This window comes from Poecilia reticulata, chromosome 6 (assembly GCF_904066995.2).
Source record: "Poecilia reticulata chromosome 6, P_reticulata-male-v2, whole genome shotgun sequence".
Classification (NCBI taxonomy): domain Eukaryota; kingdom Metazoa; phylum Chordata; class Actinopteri; order Cyprinodontiformes; family Poeciliidae; genus Poecilia; species Poecilia reticulata.
In genome coordinates, this window is record NC_088835.1 from 4,197,033 (window position 1) to 4,213,314 (window position 16,282).

General features: G+C 38.5%; 2 long non-coding RNA genes across 2 annotated transcripts; one reads left to right on the forward strand and one right to left on the reverse strand.

Moving 5' to 3' along the window:
* On the reverse strand, positions 1 to 4,652 carry LOC145551909 (uncharacterized). Its single transcript, XR_014087782.1, has 2 exons — positions 4,406 to 4,652; positions 1 to 108 (listed from the first exon to the last, which is right to left on the reverse strand). It is a non-coding gene; the product is annotated as an uncharacterized LOC145551909 (long non-coding RNA).
* A 9,756-nt stretch (positions 4,653 to 14,408) lies between these two features.
* On the forward strand, positions 14,409 to 15,719 carry LOC145551911 (uncharacterized). Its single transcript, XR_014087784.1, has 2 exons — positions 14,409 to 14,824; positions 15,282 to 15,719. It is a non-coding gene; the product is annotated as an uncharacterized LOC145551911 (long non-coding RNA).
* Positions 15,720 to 16,282: the final 563 nt, after the last annotated feature.

Below are 16,282 nucleotides of genomic sequence, written 5' to 3' on the forward strand. Positions count from 1 at the left end.
TGAAAGAATAAAACATGTATTTATTATACTGGAACACTGGTCACAGGCTTCAGTCTGCTGGTCACACTGGGAGAACTCAATGACTTCTGAGACGTCCTGGTTCACAGGCTAAAGCCAAGAATAAAAGAGAAATTATCCAAAAGTGAAATAGAAAATATGTTTCGTATATGTTTCCTACACATTCAGAAAGACATTTTCAGCATGTTGGGCTCTGACTCGTAGCATCTTTATAGCTAAATACCGACATGGAGAAGCTGAGCTGGAAACAGACTGAAAACCAGCAGCTCCATCTCTGATCCTGACTGATCTTTACTCACTAAATCCTCTGGTTTTTAATTAACTTCTCCTCTAACATAGGGCTGTATAAATAAATCGATTAGGCGATATATATCGATATTTTCCGCCCTCAGAAAGTATCGATTTTTCATCGGCGAGTATCGAAACAATAGGGGTCCATAGCCTTAAAGCTCTCTTTAACGTCTAGTTTGTTACGGCGTAGCAGCAAGACTCCGCCTCCCTCAGTCTCACTTTCAACTTGAGCTTAAAGTGCACATTATAAACTACACACCAGTTTTTAAATTGTGTTAATAGACCAAGTATAACCGGAGTTATGCTAAAATTAGTAAACCATATTTTTGTCAAAAGCGCCGCCATTCCCCGGCTTTCCCGGTTATGTGAGAGGGAATGAGCTTCCAAACGTACAAAACGAAACGAAACATAAGATTCCTGTGTTTTTGGAAATGTAAAATCTTCAATAAATAAGATGGGCTGTATTTTGTTGCTGAGAAACGAAGTAAAGTTGCGCAAGTATCCGTGAAAGAGAAGCGGAACAGAGTAGCGGCGCAAACGGAGCAGCTGAAAAAGCAGTGAGAATTAATGCCAATTTCGACTGGTAGCGTTCACTTCGTAATTAGTTTTTAGCTTAGCGGTTTCTGTTCTGTATACAAAGGATTACCTGAAGAATGAACATGGGTTGATAACATCCGCAGCGGCGCTGTGTTTTGAGCAGAAAGACGAAGAGGGAAAAAAACCCGCAGCCGGAATCCGCGGCGCAGGGAGGATTTCCATGGTAACAATGGCTGATCGATCATTCTTATTAGCAACAGACAACGAGTATCAGAGACTGAGAGAACGATGAGATCCTGGCAGTCTGACTGAGAGGCAGCTACTCAGAGATCCAAGCAGGGGAATAGCGGCGCTGCGTAGCTGCAGGGAGTCGATCACTACGGGGTCAGGCGGAGCCACGACTTTAGCAGCTAGCAGTAAACAGCTTACAGCCACGGCTAACTCCGGGAGCCAAGGTAGAAAAGCCTTTTCCCCCATAGTCCAAAAGACTGCATTTGTGGCTGCATTTTTACTCCAAAATGCAGCCACAGTGTCCAAAAGAAAAAACATAAGTGCAATCATTTGCATATTGAGAGTCTACAGAGGTGATAATCTCCCCACTCTGCTCCTGGATTACAGTTTAAACTTTTGAGTTTTATATCAAATCCACATGAATTAAATGACAGAAACTAATTCTCTCACTGCATCTTTGATTCATTTTGTCCAGCTGCAGACTGTTAGACTGTCCAATCAGTCAGGTATTGTGTAGTTGGTGCTTTTAATCAGTTTTCAGTTAACTAAATTCAAGTTTATGAATTTAGTGACACAAAATGTCACTAAAATCACTCTGTACTTTGTTGTTGCGCAACATCCCCCCTCCCCCCCCTTCTTGCTCTCTCTCTCTCTCTCTCTCTCTCTCTCTCTCTCTCTCTCTCTCTCTCACTCTACTTCCTCTTCTCAGAGGAGGGAGATGTGCAGCCAGCTCTCCATCTAACAGGTAATTTGAGTTTTCTAAATTTGATGGGATTTTACCCTGTTCAGAACTGAGTAAACTTTGTTTAAGCTGGCATCGAGAAAGACTAGCCTGGTTTCTAACGACCTCCCCCTCCAGATGTCCCACCTTCTTCACCCTGTGAATTAACCAGATTGAGCAGCCTGCAACCAACTAGCTTCACAGAGGTCACCTGTTAACGGTCGCTCTTTCTCTTTATTACAACTTGCACTTGTTACTGAACCAGGTTGGTTTTAGTGACTCGGGCGAGTCCCAAGGGTGTTTTAGTTTTGGCTAAAAGCAACCTATAAAACATTTCTACTTTTTCCTCCCAGAATCAAACTTCATAGCTATTTTATGACCATTAAAGAACTTTAATGTGACTCATTAATTGAATGTCCACAACATCTTTTAGATTTTCTTAATGCTAATTATTTTATTAGTAAGGCAATTTTGCAAGGGTCAGTACAGCTTAATTCAGTAGCAGAAATAATCAAGTAAAATCAATAATCTAACCTATCTTTCCCTAATGCTGACACTGAGAACTAAAGGGAAACTTTGAGAGAGAATGATGGAGTGTGGCATTTTGGCCTGATGAAGAAGGCGTTGTAGCAGGAGGAGGCTCACAGCGCTGATCGATGAGGCAGCCGTCCCTGCAGGTCTGATGAGCTTTCGCTTAGATGGTGAGGTCACACAGGATTTGGGTGCTGGCAGGAAGAGTACTGACTTAGAGCAGCAGGTCTCGGGCCTCAGGGTGACTTCCTCATGTGCGTAGCGGTACTCAGCTTCTTGTCTTGCAGCTCTGTAGCTCCCTTCTCCTCGTCTCACGATCTTCCTGGTCCATCGAGATGTAGACGAGCTGGTCTCATGGGAGGAACACACCAGTTCTTCCTCTTTTGCCTTTGTTCTTTGTCTTTGGAGGTCTGAACCCAGCTGATGAGAGAAGTGCGATTTGAAGCCACATGTTGCGGGGCTAACGGGTTGGTCCCCATGTGCAGAACAGTCTCCGGCTCTGTGGCCCCGGCTCTTCTTCAGCTGCAGAGTTCTTTGTCCATCTCGATCTTGGCTCCAAGCTGCCTGAAGGATCCAACCAAAGATTCCTCTTTTGCACCCACCTTATAAAGGGTTTATCCACCTTTTGGTGTGTTTGCATTGGCTAGCTTTGTTGCTGTGCCTGTTTCATTGGCTGACTGCTTGGACAGATGATCTCATATCCATCACCTTGGAGACATTATGACCTGATCTCTGTTCTAATGTCCCCAAGTTGCTCAGCAGTTCCTCCTACCTCTGTTTCCTGCCCAACCTTTTCTTAGGAAAGTTGAAGTTTAGCAATAAGGCCTTGGTCACCTCCGCTCTCCTATCAGTTCCTCTTTCCCCCTGACCTTTCACCTTTCACCTACCATCTACCTTCAACACAACATCAGTGACCTTTAATTACAGTTACAACATTTTACACCATTTCAGGTTCAATGTCAAAATCACATTTATAACCTTTTAGTTTCTCTGGGTTAGCATTCATTTGTAATATAATAACCATAACTTATTACTCTTATTATAATCATAATGTGAGTTATTACAGACATTTCTGACAAGAAACCAAGAATACCCATTATTCTAATTATCTGATACCATGTTACAGTTACTTGTTTCACCTTTAAGTACTTCCACAAGTGTAAGAGTAAGTGTAAATATTCTTATAATCAAACCAACATCAACCACTGGTTAAACCAATATTAATTATTGGCCCAATTATAAGTTATTATTAATTTAAGTATTTTACTTTGGGTTTTATCCAATCTCTCAAAATGTTTAGATTTTATTCTTTAAACCTTTAATGCTTTAAAATAAGGAATGGTCTAAATTATTTTTATACTGATGCAGGCTGGAAACTTCCCCTTTTCTTCAGGAAACCAGCTCTTCCTGTTCCATGACTCTCTTTCTGCCTGACTATGATTTTTTATGATTAAATAGAAAAAAGTAGAATTAAAGCAAAGTTTGCAGGACACAATAACAACAAACACAACCAGATTCATTTTATTACCGTCTGACTCTATTGTTGGGTCTTGATGTCACCTGTGTAATTATTCTTAAGGTATATTTTTAAGGTATTTATTTATTGTTACTATTAAACTAAAATCTCCAGCATGGGGAAGTGGGATGAGCTCGACTTTTCTCGACACCTAAAATCTTTCAGAAGATTGTAAAAATGCACTGAATCGTATCAAATTGTATCGCTCAACAAATATCGTGATACATATTCGTGACCAGAATATCGTATATTGTATCGTATTGTGAAATTATTGTATTGCTACACCCCTACTCTAACAGCGATTTTTCATCAACTCTCTCATTAGAATGCAGTATGAAAACGTTAGCTGCTATGCTAACAACCAGCGGTTACATTAGCTGCTACGCTAACAATCAGCGGTTATATTAGCTGCTACGCTAACAATCAGCGGTTATATTAGCTGCTACGCTAACAATTAGCGGTTATTTTGGGCCAATTTAGCTACATAGGAAATATTTTCCGGTTGTTTAGAAGCAAATTTCTGGCTGCAAAGTCAAGTAATTCTGATCTTTCATCCTTACCTGGGGAAGGTAATCCTAATGAATCCAGTTTGTTTCGTAAAACGGTTGAAACACACAGCACAGGACTTAAGGAGCTCCGATCCTCTGCTGCCACATAGAAGATGGCGGACGGTTTTACGTAGGACTCAGCGATCCATGAGGGATCTACGGATATGATGTCTATGGGAGCAACGGCACAAGCTCATCAGAGCCACTGAAGTGAGGAGCTAACTGTTAGCTGTGGCTCTGCAGTTCATTATTTCATTACTTTTGCTGAATCATGATAATCTGCCTCATTAGCAAAACTGCTACACTGTTTGCTTAGACTTGAGCTTTTTTTGTTAAAGGTAGCAAACATTCATATTTAACTCTTTAACTTTTAATTAGAAGAGTTTGAAACGGGAGGAGGGGCTGAGCAAGTGGCTGACAGCTCTGTGATAATAAGCTGTGTGGGAGCCGAGAACAGAAGAGAGAACAGGTAGAAAAAAACTAAAACATTATGCTTTTATTTCTCATAGTCTTCAACGTAGAGCCTTTAAAACCACAAAATAAAATCTGAATATTTTTCTATATAAACCCTGGTGCTTTAAGTGTTATGTTTAAGTTAGGATACTTGCCAGATATTCATTCCTATCTACTTATTGGTTCTCACTCATCCAGGACTAAAAAAGGTTTAAAAATGAAGCAACTTAAGTTATAATTTAAATAGCCAATAACTTGTATTAGGAGCCAATTCGATAAATCTGAGTTTATGAGGAATTTTATTAAGAGCAGTTACTCATTAAAGCTTTTGTATTTAAAACCTTAAAGTTTTGTAAAAGTGTAGCAGTCAGACTGAACAAAACTCGTATAGAAGCAACATTTGAGTTTTAGCTTTATTTCTCAATAAGTTGCTTACTGAGAAAAACACATTTGATGTGCATTACTAATCATTTTTGGTCCTGCTGCTTGAATGTGGTTTAAAACATTTTAAACCACATTTTACGTTACATTTCAATGTAACTTTGCTGACCCCCACAAAATGAGTCTTAGGAAATGTTCCTGTTTATCGTCCCCCCCAGTAATGAGATGGGATTTACGCTCGTCTTAACCCCCTGACATTGAAAGAAAGAAACAAGAGAGACATGAACAAAAGAACAAATCCTCAACAGAGAACAATAAAGTACAATAGGACAGCAAATTACGCTATGAAAAAACGAATTAGAGCTCAAGCTCCGCAAACAGAAGATATTGATAATGAATGAGCCATATGATTATTGGCTGTATTCTAGCAAACTATTCCTGTTTATGACAGAGAACTTATTATAACAGAACAACAAACTGTAAACCCAAAAGGATCGGGATGAACTTGGAACCAGCAGGTGGAGCATCATGTAGCGGAGGGAGGGAAGATCTCACTGCCTTTGATGAAGGCTCGTCCAGCGGTGAGACTTTCTTCCTGTACTGATGGCCAGAGAAGGTGACGTTTTTCCAGGTCCTCCGCTATCAGGTCCTCTGCGAAGCGCATGTTGTTGTCCGATGAGTAGCTTTCAAGCTCCATCATGCGGTTCCCCACGGTTCTCAGCCGCTTCTCCCCCTTTTTAGCAATAGCATCCACCTCCATTACTTTCTTTTTAATATCAATCAATTCTTCAGAAACAAGGTCAATAGTTTTTTTAAGCCCCTCAATTTTTACTCTTTCCATGCTCTCGAGTGAGTCAGCCGGGGCATTGATGATGGCGGACAGTCTGATAACAATGTCATCTGTAGCGGCGGAGGGCTTTCCCTTCTTTTTAAGAGGGGATTTTACTGGGATATCTGGCAACGGTGGGAGTGAAAAGCTAAAGGGCGATTCCACCTAATTTTTCACTACCTTCTGCATCTTTAATCGACTCTAGTTTAAAAACTACAACACCTAAACACTTCAAATCTGGACTAGATTATTCTCCTCTTCAAGCTGGATATTTAAAACCATGTTTGGGATTTGTGAAACATTTTTCCGATTTGTGAAAACTCAAAGTTCAATTTTCACAATTTTTTTGCATCTGGATCACCATAGATCTGCTCTAATTAAAAACTACAATGCCTAGACTCTTCAAACCTGGACTAGATTATTCTGCTCTAATAATAGAATATTTATAACCATGTTTGTGATTTGTGACACTTTATCTGATTTGCGAAACTTCAGTAAAGTGCGATTTTACTACTTTTTTGCATCTGGGTTGCACTAGAATAGATCCAGCTCCAAATTTACAACTCATAGACTCTTCGACCTTGGACTGGATCATTCTGCTCTAATAGCAGAATATTTGAAACCATGTTTGGGATTTGTGAAACTTTTATCTGATTTGTGAAACTTCAAAAAAGGGCAATTTTTGCCCTTTTTTTATCTCGATCACACAAGATCTGTTCTAATTCCAAAACTACAACACCTAGACTCTTCAAACCTGGACTCAATTACTCTGCTCTAATAGCATAACATTTAAATCCATGTTTGTGATTTGTGAAATCTTTTTCTGATTTGTGAAACTTCAGTAAAGGGCCCTTTAATGCAACACTTCCTTCCCTACCTGACCTTCTCTGACTCAACACTTGCTGGTCTCTCCATCCTCATGTTCTGATCGTCTCTAGCAGCTGGAGGAATCAGTAAGACCTACAAGCCTGTCCTGCTTCAGCTGCACTCTGCTGGTCATACTAGAATGGGGAATTAGGAGTTCACCAATTTAATTTAATATCATAACACAGCAAAAGGCATATTACATCTAATTCGGAATAAAACTAATTACAAGACACATACACACCAAATAATAAAAAACACAGAAATTATGTGAATATCCTCCTTGTGATCTACTAGCTTAGTTTTACATTTTACATCTGGAAGAAAATATATATTTAAGAGTTACATTGCCTCCCCTCATCGACAACACTGATTATGTGCTTGGTAAATAAATCATCTGCAGTCACTTGACGTGTGGTGCAGATTAACGTGGACCTAATAACATTGGTGCAACGATCCGCTGTTTTCCCACTTTAGCTTCAATGCTAGTTAACACACACAAACACACACACACACACACACACACACACCCACTCACACACACACACACACACACACACACACGGAAGATTAAACAACAGTTTTTAACACCTATTTCCTCCAGATACATTTGGTATTTTCCACGCTTAATGCCACTCGACAGAGGTTCGCTGGTTAACGAATTCAACATAAAGACAGGCGAATATTACACAAGCCTAGTTTATGCACTTTACCTAGTGCTAACATTAGTTAGCACAATATGCTATCGAGGATCGCGGCAGACAAAATATGTGACTGTCGTCATAATTTGTGTAAGATTTCTTCTTTGAAACAGGGTGAATACTTTAGCAGCTGCTATCGCTTTAGTCAGCGCTGCTTCTTCTTCTTCTTCTTCTTCTCCTTTTGATTTTTATTGGCGGCTGGCATCCAACTTAAGGTGCATTTACCGCCACCTACCAGACTGGAGTGGTCATCAGAGATCTCAGAGGGAATTTAACACCTCAATGATGTGTACGATGTGCAAATTCACATTTTAACACACTCATTAAATACATGTATGAATGCATGAGCATACACCGGCATGCACACACTTACATACACATATTCTAAATATGATTAATTAACCCAGTGTTATTTAAGATAGGGTTAGATTGATCATAGACAGTCCTATATACTTTCTGCTTAGTAATGACTTTAAAAGTTGACGTTCCTCTGAGTATTTATCACATTCTAACAAGACATGTTCCACTGTTTCCATCTGATTGCAATAATTACAAACCCCAGTCTCAGGCTTTCCTATTTTAAAGAGCGAACTGTTAAGTCCAGAATGTCCAATTCTAAGTCGAGTCATAGCTACTTCCACTCAGACAATTATTACCTCCCACACTCTTTTGAATTGCATATAACTGTCTCCCATTATCATGGTTATCCCATTGCTCCTGCCAAATCTTAATCATTTCTTTTTGAATAATAGATTTACCCTCACTTTTACTCAAAGGAATATTCAAATGAACAATTTCTGATTTCAAGGCCTGCTTAGCTAGAATATCTACTTCCTCATTTCCTTCTATACCTGCATGAGCAGGAATCCAGACAAATTGAACAAAACATTTCTTGTTATGTAGATGAACTAATAATTGGTATATTCTTAATATCAAATCTAATCTGCAAGATTTGCCAGATTTAATACTTAATAATGCTGCTTGACTATCTGATGCTATAATAAATGTACTTACTTCCCTAATGTCATTATCAAGCAACCATTCTAAGGCTAAAATAATGGCTGCTAATTCAACTGTAAAACAGCTAAATGATCAGATGTTCTCCTCTTAATCAAGACTTTATGGTGCGGATATTCACTGTCCTTTAGATCCATCTGTATATATGACTATGCTGTCTTTATAACTTTCAAAATATCTATCAACTACAACCCATTCTGGAGTCTTTCCCTTTTTAAGAATTTCCCTCAATTGAAGATCAACTTCTGGAGATATAAATAACCATGGAGGAATTTCAGAATGAGGAACTGTAACACTTGAACATAGTTAAACCAAGATGTTTTGCCTTTATGTCCCCAATCCATCCAAAACTATTACAATTTAATTTATGATGTTCCCAACAATCCTTCAGCACCATCTTAGCTGGATGATTATACGTATGTCCCTGAAGGTTCACCCAGTACATATAAATTAGTTTCAACCTTCTTAATCTTAAAGGAAGCTCACCAGTTTCTACTTGTAGAGCAGCTAAAGATGATGTTCTGAAAGCCCCACAACAAATTCTCAATCTTTGTGTTTGCTCACTATCAAGTTTTCTCAAATGACTGTCATATATGCTACACCCATAATCCAGAGAAGATCTCATGAGAGCCTGATAGACTCCCAGCAGTGCACTTCTTGAAGCTCCACATTCCTGTCCAGAGACACATCTTAACAAATTATTCACTCTTTTACATTTATTTTGAACTGATTCTATTTGATGTTTCCAAGTTAAACTTTCATCAAATATAACACCTAAAAACTTCAGTTTTCACTTGTTCAAGTTTTTGTTTATAAAAATTCAGCTTGACTTCCTTATGTCTTCTATAAAAAAAATAATTTGAGTCTTTGCAATTGACATCCTAAATCCTCATTTATTAACCCAACCTTCTACTTTCAAAATGGCATCCTGCATCTTTTTCTGCAAATAATACCAAATTATGTCCTCGCACCCATAGAGCACCATCATCTGCAAATAAAGATTTGCCTATACTGCTATCTATCTCATCAAAAATGTCATTAATCATAATATTAAAAATAATTGGACTACACACACTACCTTGAGGAGGACCATTCTCAACAGAATACCTAGTAGAGAAATTTGCCCCAATCCGAACTTCTATTTCTCTACCAAACAAAAAATCCAAAACCCAATTATAAATCTTACCTCCTATACCAAGTTTCCTTAATTTAATCAATAATCCTTCTTTCAATAACACATCGTGAGCCTTTTCTATGTCAAAGAACACAGCTATCACTAACTCTTTATTTGCTTGAGCTTTTCTTACTTCTGACTCTAAACATAGACTGCATCCATCGTATTCCTCCCTTTACGAAAACCACTCTGAAAAGGACAGAATTTATTTTTACTCTCGATAAAATATGAAAGCCTATCTGTAATAATCCTCTCCATTATTTTTCCTAATTGAGACGTAAGAGCTTTAGGTCTATAATTTGATGGGTCTGTTGCATTTTTACCAGGTTTTAGCACGGGAATTATAACTGACTGTTTCCATTCTGCAGGAATACTCCCAGTCATCCAAATCAAATTAAACAGTTTTAATACAACAGTAAGAGATGAATGTTTAAAATGTTTGAGCATTGTATAACATACTCCATCCTTCCCCGGAGTTGATTGTTTAGCATTATTAATAGCTTTTTCTAACTCATACATGGTAAAAGGCATATCTAAATCCTGATTTGAAACTACTCTCCTAGTAGTAACTTCTGGATTTTCATCCAATAAATTTTCTTTATTACTTTTCATATCTTCAGATACATTTTCTGAACTATGCACCTTAATCAACGTTTCTGCTAATAACTGCTTTTTCTTTATTACTAACCGCAATTTTCCCATTTAATTCTAAAACAGGTAAGGAAAAACTTTTATATCAGGTTTTTCTTTTAATTTAAAATAAACTGTTTAAAATCTTGCCCATTTGACCAAAGACTCCTCTTTTAGTCTCCTCTCCTTGAGACTATCCTTCTTGACTACCCAGCTCTCCCCTTATGTTTTCCCACCGAATATTCTTTAAGTCTAAGCTATGGCATGCTGCCTTCACAATAATCTGAATCCTTTCCGTTTTTGATTCCACGTCCAATGTTACATTTATAACTCCTGCAATAAAAGTCATCATTTTCTTTTTTTCCTCTTCTATTTTCTTTTCAACTATTTCCATAATTTTTGAGATTATTTGCTTTTCTCCTGTTAGAGATTTCCCATTTTGTTTCTCTTTCTCAACTACTTTACACGCTTCTGCATATGTTACTTTCTGCGTAACTTTCGTTTTCTGTATAGTTGTTTGTCGTTTCATTACTTCGCATCCCCAAAAAGCAACACTATGCTCTCCTCCACAACTACAGCACTTTGGTTTAACTCCAACTCCACATTTACCATATTCATGGTCTCCAGAACATCGGGCACATCTCCTTTTTCTTTTACACATTTTTGCAACATGGCCAAATTCCTGACAGTTGAAGCACCTCACTGGTTTGGGCACGTATTCTCTGACACTAAACCTTATCAAACCAAAGAAAACCTCCTTTGGCATTTCTTTTGTTTAAAACTCCAACAACACAGTTTCTGTTTCAACCTTCTCTGTACCCCTTGTCATTCTCCGTGCTCCTTTTATTTCCTTGTTTCTTTCTTTCAAATTCTCAACTAAGTCCTTCATGTTAACACTCAACGGCACTCCTGTGATAATTCCTTTGCTTTCATAATTTCTTTTTTCACCCACTTTAACAACTGCTCTGACTTTGACTTTACACCCATCCAAGCTTTTTCACCTTTTCAACTTGCCCTTCCGAATTACATCCAATCAAAAGGTTTCCGTCTCTCAGTTTTTTAGCATGTTTAATTTCCCCAACATGTGTTTTTAGTGCTTTTGTTAGCTTAATTGGATCAATCTTCTTGACTCCTTCTCCTTCATCAAATCTTATTATAATGTTCAGGTTTTGTCTTTTTGGTGCTTCTTCTCTTTCCTCAATTCCGTCATTATCGGTGTCTTCAGTGTTTTCCTCATTTCCTTTTTTCCTCTTTCTTTCGGCAGCTCGCTGCTTCTTTCCACCCTTTCCTACCAAGTCCCACTCTTTATCTTCATTCTGCCCACTCCTTCCTTCCTCTTCACTACAATCCATACTATTACAGTCACTTCTTTCTAAATCCAACGTTGTCATGTTCCGATTTAAATCACATTTATCACCAAACGGATCCTCCTCCGGGTTTTCGTGAAACGCCGGTTCTCTCACGTTTTCAGCAAAATAACTTGAGGAGGTTCTCCAGCATCATTCAGGTGACCATATTCAATCATCTATCAAAGCTACATTTATAAACAATTGTATTATTTAAGTATGTTTTTAATACATAGTTCAGCATATTTAAATATGCTTAGTGGCTATAACAATAGAATAGGAATGGAATATTCTGATATTGATGTATGATGAGCATATTACAAAGCACACAGCCGTTCATAATTTATTTAATAAATTATTTAGTAATATCAATACATATTTATATAACTATACAAACACAATTAAATAATGATTAATACTGAATAATATATATTGGATACATGTTTATCCGACGTTTTATATCTTTTTCTTTAGTATAGAAAGGCACACACACACACACACACATATATATATATATATATATATATATATATATATATATATATATATATATATATATATATATATATATATATATATATATATATATATATATATATATATGGATGACATCAAGCTGTACGCCAAGAGCGAGCGAGACATCGACTCACTGATCCACACCACCAGGATCTACAGCACTGACACTGGGATGTCATTCGGACTAGAGAAGTGTGGTCGGATGGTTACAAAGAGAGGGAAGGTCGCCCACACAGAAGGGGTCTCACTCCCAGAAGGAACAATAGCAGACATAGAGCACAGCTACAAGTACCTGGGAATACCACAAGCAAATGGCAACCTCGATGAGGTCACAAGGAAAGGAGCCACAGCCAAATACCTCCAACGAATAAGGCAAGTCCTGAGAAGCCAGCTCAATGGCAAGAACAAGATCCGTGCAATAAACAGCTATGCCTTACCAGTAATCAGATACCCTGCCGGAATAATTAGCTGGCCAATGGAAGAGATGAAGGCCACGGATGTTAAGACTAGGAAGCTACTAACCATGCATGGAGGATTCCACCTCAAATCCAGCACCCTGAGACTGTATACAGGCCGTAAGGAAGGAGGCAGAGGACTAGTGAGTGTGAGAGCCACTGTCCAGGATGAAACATCCAAGATCCATAAATACATCAAGGACAAAGCCTCAACGGACGATGTGCTCAGCGAATGTTTCAGGTAATGGGGAACAGAAGACAAGGTGCTGGAGGTACCATCATGGGAGGACAAGCCCCTACATGGGATGTACCACCGACAAATAACTGAAGTGGCTGATGTCAGGAAAACCTACCAATGGCTGGAGAAAGCTGGACTCAAGGACAACACAGAGGCTCTCATCCTGGCCGCCCAGGAACAGGCCCTAAACACCAGAGCAATAGAGGCTCAGATCTACCACACCAGACAAGACCCAAGGTGTAGGTTGTGCAAGGAGGCCCCTGAGACAGTCCAGCACATAACAGCAGGGTGCAAGATGCTGGCAGGGAAAGCTTACATGGAACGACATAACCAAGTGGCGGGCATAGTGTACAGGAACATCTGTGCAGAATATGGACTGGAAGCCCCGAGATCAAAGTGGGGAACACCCCCAAAAGTGGTGGAGAATGACCGAGCTAAGATCCTGTGGGACTTCCAGATCCAGACAGACAAGATGGTAATGGAGAACCAACCGGACATTGTGGTGGTGGATAAAGAACAGAGGAAAGCCGTTGTGGTGGATGTAGCAATACCAAGTGATTACAACATCAGGAAAAAGGAGCATGAGAAACTGGAGAAATACCAGGGCCTCAGAGAGGAACTGGAAAAGACCTGGAAGGTGAAGACCACAGTGGTGCCTGTGGTCATCGGGGCCCTCGGGGCAGTCACCCCCAAACTGGAGCAGTGGCTCAAACAGATCCCAGGAACAACATCAGACATCTCAGTCCAGAAATGTGCAGTTCTAGGCACAGCCAAGATACTGGAGGAACCCTCAAGCTCCCAGGCCTCTGGTAGAGGACCCGAGCTCAGAGGATGAAACAGACCACCCGAGGAGGGTGAGAAGGGAATTTTTTTTTTATATATATATATATATATATTTTTTTTTAAATTTATTTATTTATTTATTTATTTATTTATTTATTTATTTATTTATTTATTTATTTTCAGCCGATGAGTTCTAGCTTCAGAGATTCAGCAGCTGAGACTGAGTCTAAAATCCGATGTGAGATTCATCCGTTCTGCAGTGAATCCGTCTCTCTTTATAGATTCTCCCTCTTCTTCCTCACATCGTGTCTTTAGGAAACTTTGAAAACAAAAACGGAAGATTTGGGATGTATCTTACTAGTGAAAGAATTACATATAAATAATAGTCTTTACCACCTGTGTAAACTTTGCTGGTGAATGTTATAACCCATAATATAAGTTTTATAATATATGTTACATTGTTTCATTTCTAATATAGGCTCTTGTGTCAGATAATCTAAGTCAATGTTAGAGAATAATATATTTTTTTAGATTTACAGAATCTCAGTTAGGCTTCATAGCGGCTGAACCCCGTATTACACCAAGCACTGTAGCTAATATTAGCTGGTATCTCGCTGGTGGACATAAATACAGTAAAGTAATATTATAATGACAATATATACACAATAATATGTCCATCTTACTTGTTAAATGTTGTCTTTGGAGCCCTCACATCAATAGTCCATCGATCCGAACAACAATATCCCTCAGTGCTGAGGCATCTTCTGCTGTTTTGATTGAACAAAGTAGGAGGGAGTACCGCTCCAAGATGGCCGCCGTATTTCCTGCGCCGGAGCAGCCAATGCGGGGTCTACTCTTATTTTATGTCTATGCCCGCAACAATAGACATCATATCCGTAGATCCCTCATGGATCGCTGAGTTGTACGTAAAACCGTCCGCCATCTTCTATGTGGCAGCAGAGGATCGGAGCTCCTTAAGTCCTGTGCTGTGTGTTTCAACCGTTTTACGAAACAAACTGGATTCATTAGGATTACCTTCCCCAGGTAAGGATGAAAGATCAGAATTACTTGATTTTGCAGCCAGAAATTCGCTTTTAAACAACCGGAAAATATTTCCTATGTAGCTAAATTGGCCCGAAATAACCGCTGATTGTTAGCGTAGCAGCTAATATAACCGCTGATTGTTAGCGTAGCAGCTAACGTTTTCATACTGTTTTCTAATGAGAGAGAGCTGATGAGAAACCGCTGTTAGAGGAGAAGTTAATTAAAAACCAGAGGATTTAGTGAGTAAAGATCAGTCAGGATCAGAGATGGAGCTGCTGGTCTTCAGTCTGTTTCCAGCTCAGCTTCTCCATGTCGGTATTTAGCTATAAAGATGCTACTAGTCAGAGCCCAACATGCTGAAAATGTCTTTCTGAATGTGTAGGAAACATAAACGAAACATATCGTATGTATTTTCTATTTCACTTTTGGATAATTTCTCTTTTATTCTTGGCTTTAGCCTGTGAACCAGGACGTCTCAGAAGTCATTGAGTTCTCCCAGTGTGACCAGCAGACTGAAGCCTGTGACCAGTGTTCCCAGTATAAGAAATACATGTTTTATTCTTTCACTTTTTGTGTATTTTATCTAAATCTGCAGTATTAGTGTATTAATGTAGCTTATCTAATGAAATAAAAATAATTTACTCGGTTAGAATTATTTTCACTCTTTGCTGTCAATAGCAGAGTTGACATACTGTAATATTTATTCTCTGAAAAAAAGTACGAAAAATATATAGTTTAATGTTTGACAATGACTGATTTATAAATCAAAAGTCATTTCTCAATAACATAAAAAATAAATACAGGAACATTATTTGTTTCTTGTCTTGAAATGTTAAATGTACATTAAATTATGGAATTATGTAAATATATTCTTTAATAAAACACTGTAAAAGTGTGTCTGTTCATCAATTTCAATATAAAAATGATCAGAATCATTTCTATCAAATAAAAACATTGTGCTCTTTATTCAGAAATGCCCCAAAACAATTAAATAATCACATCAAAAGTTAGAAACGCTGTCTTTAGTAATTTCTTTGATTGCCACATATATTAATGTGTGTGAGAAAATGTGTCAATGGCAGGAATTAACTTAAAATACTTTGTAAAACGGCACTTTATAAAGTTCGGTCCATTCACTTGTATTAGCTTACTGGCACATATTCCACATTCAACATGGCGGACGCTGTTACGTATCGCAGCAACGGGCCCCATAGACATAAGTTTGTGCAGCAAAAAAATTCGTTTGTGCCGCTATCATTTTAAAGATATTAATAAAAAGGTTTCTAGAGGTCAAAGGTCAATGAACATCAGTTCTTTTATAAACAGTTTGTGCTAGTTTGCGCACCGATTTGAAGTCATGAAAATAAGTGTTGACTGTCGAGACGGAAACAGACTAGTTAGCACGTTTTGCTCGTCCTACTTTTCATATTTCAACAGTAGTTTGATAGCGCCCTCTGG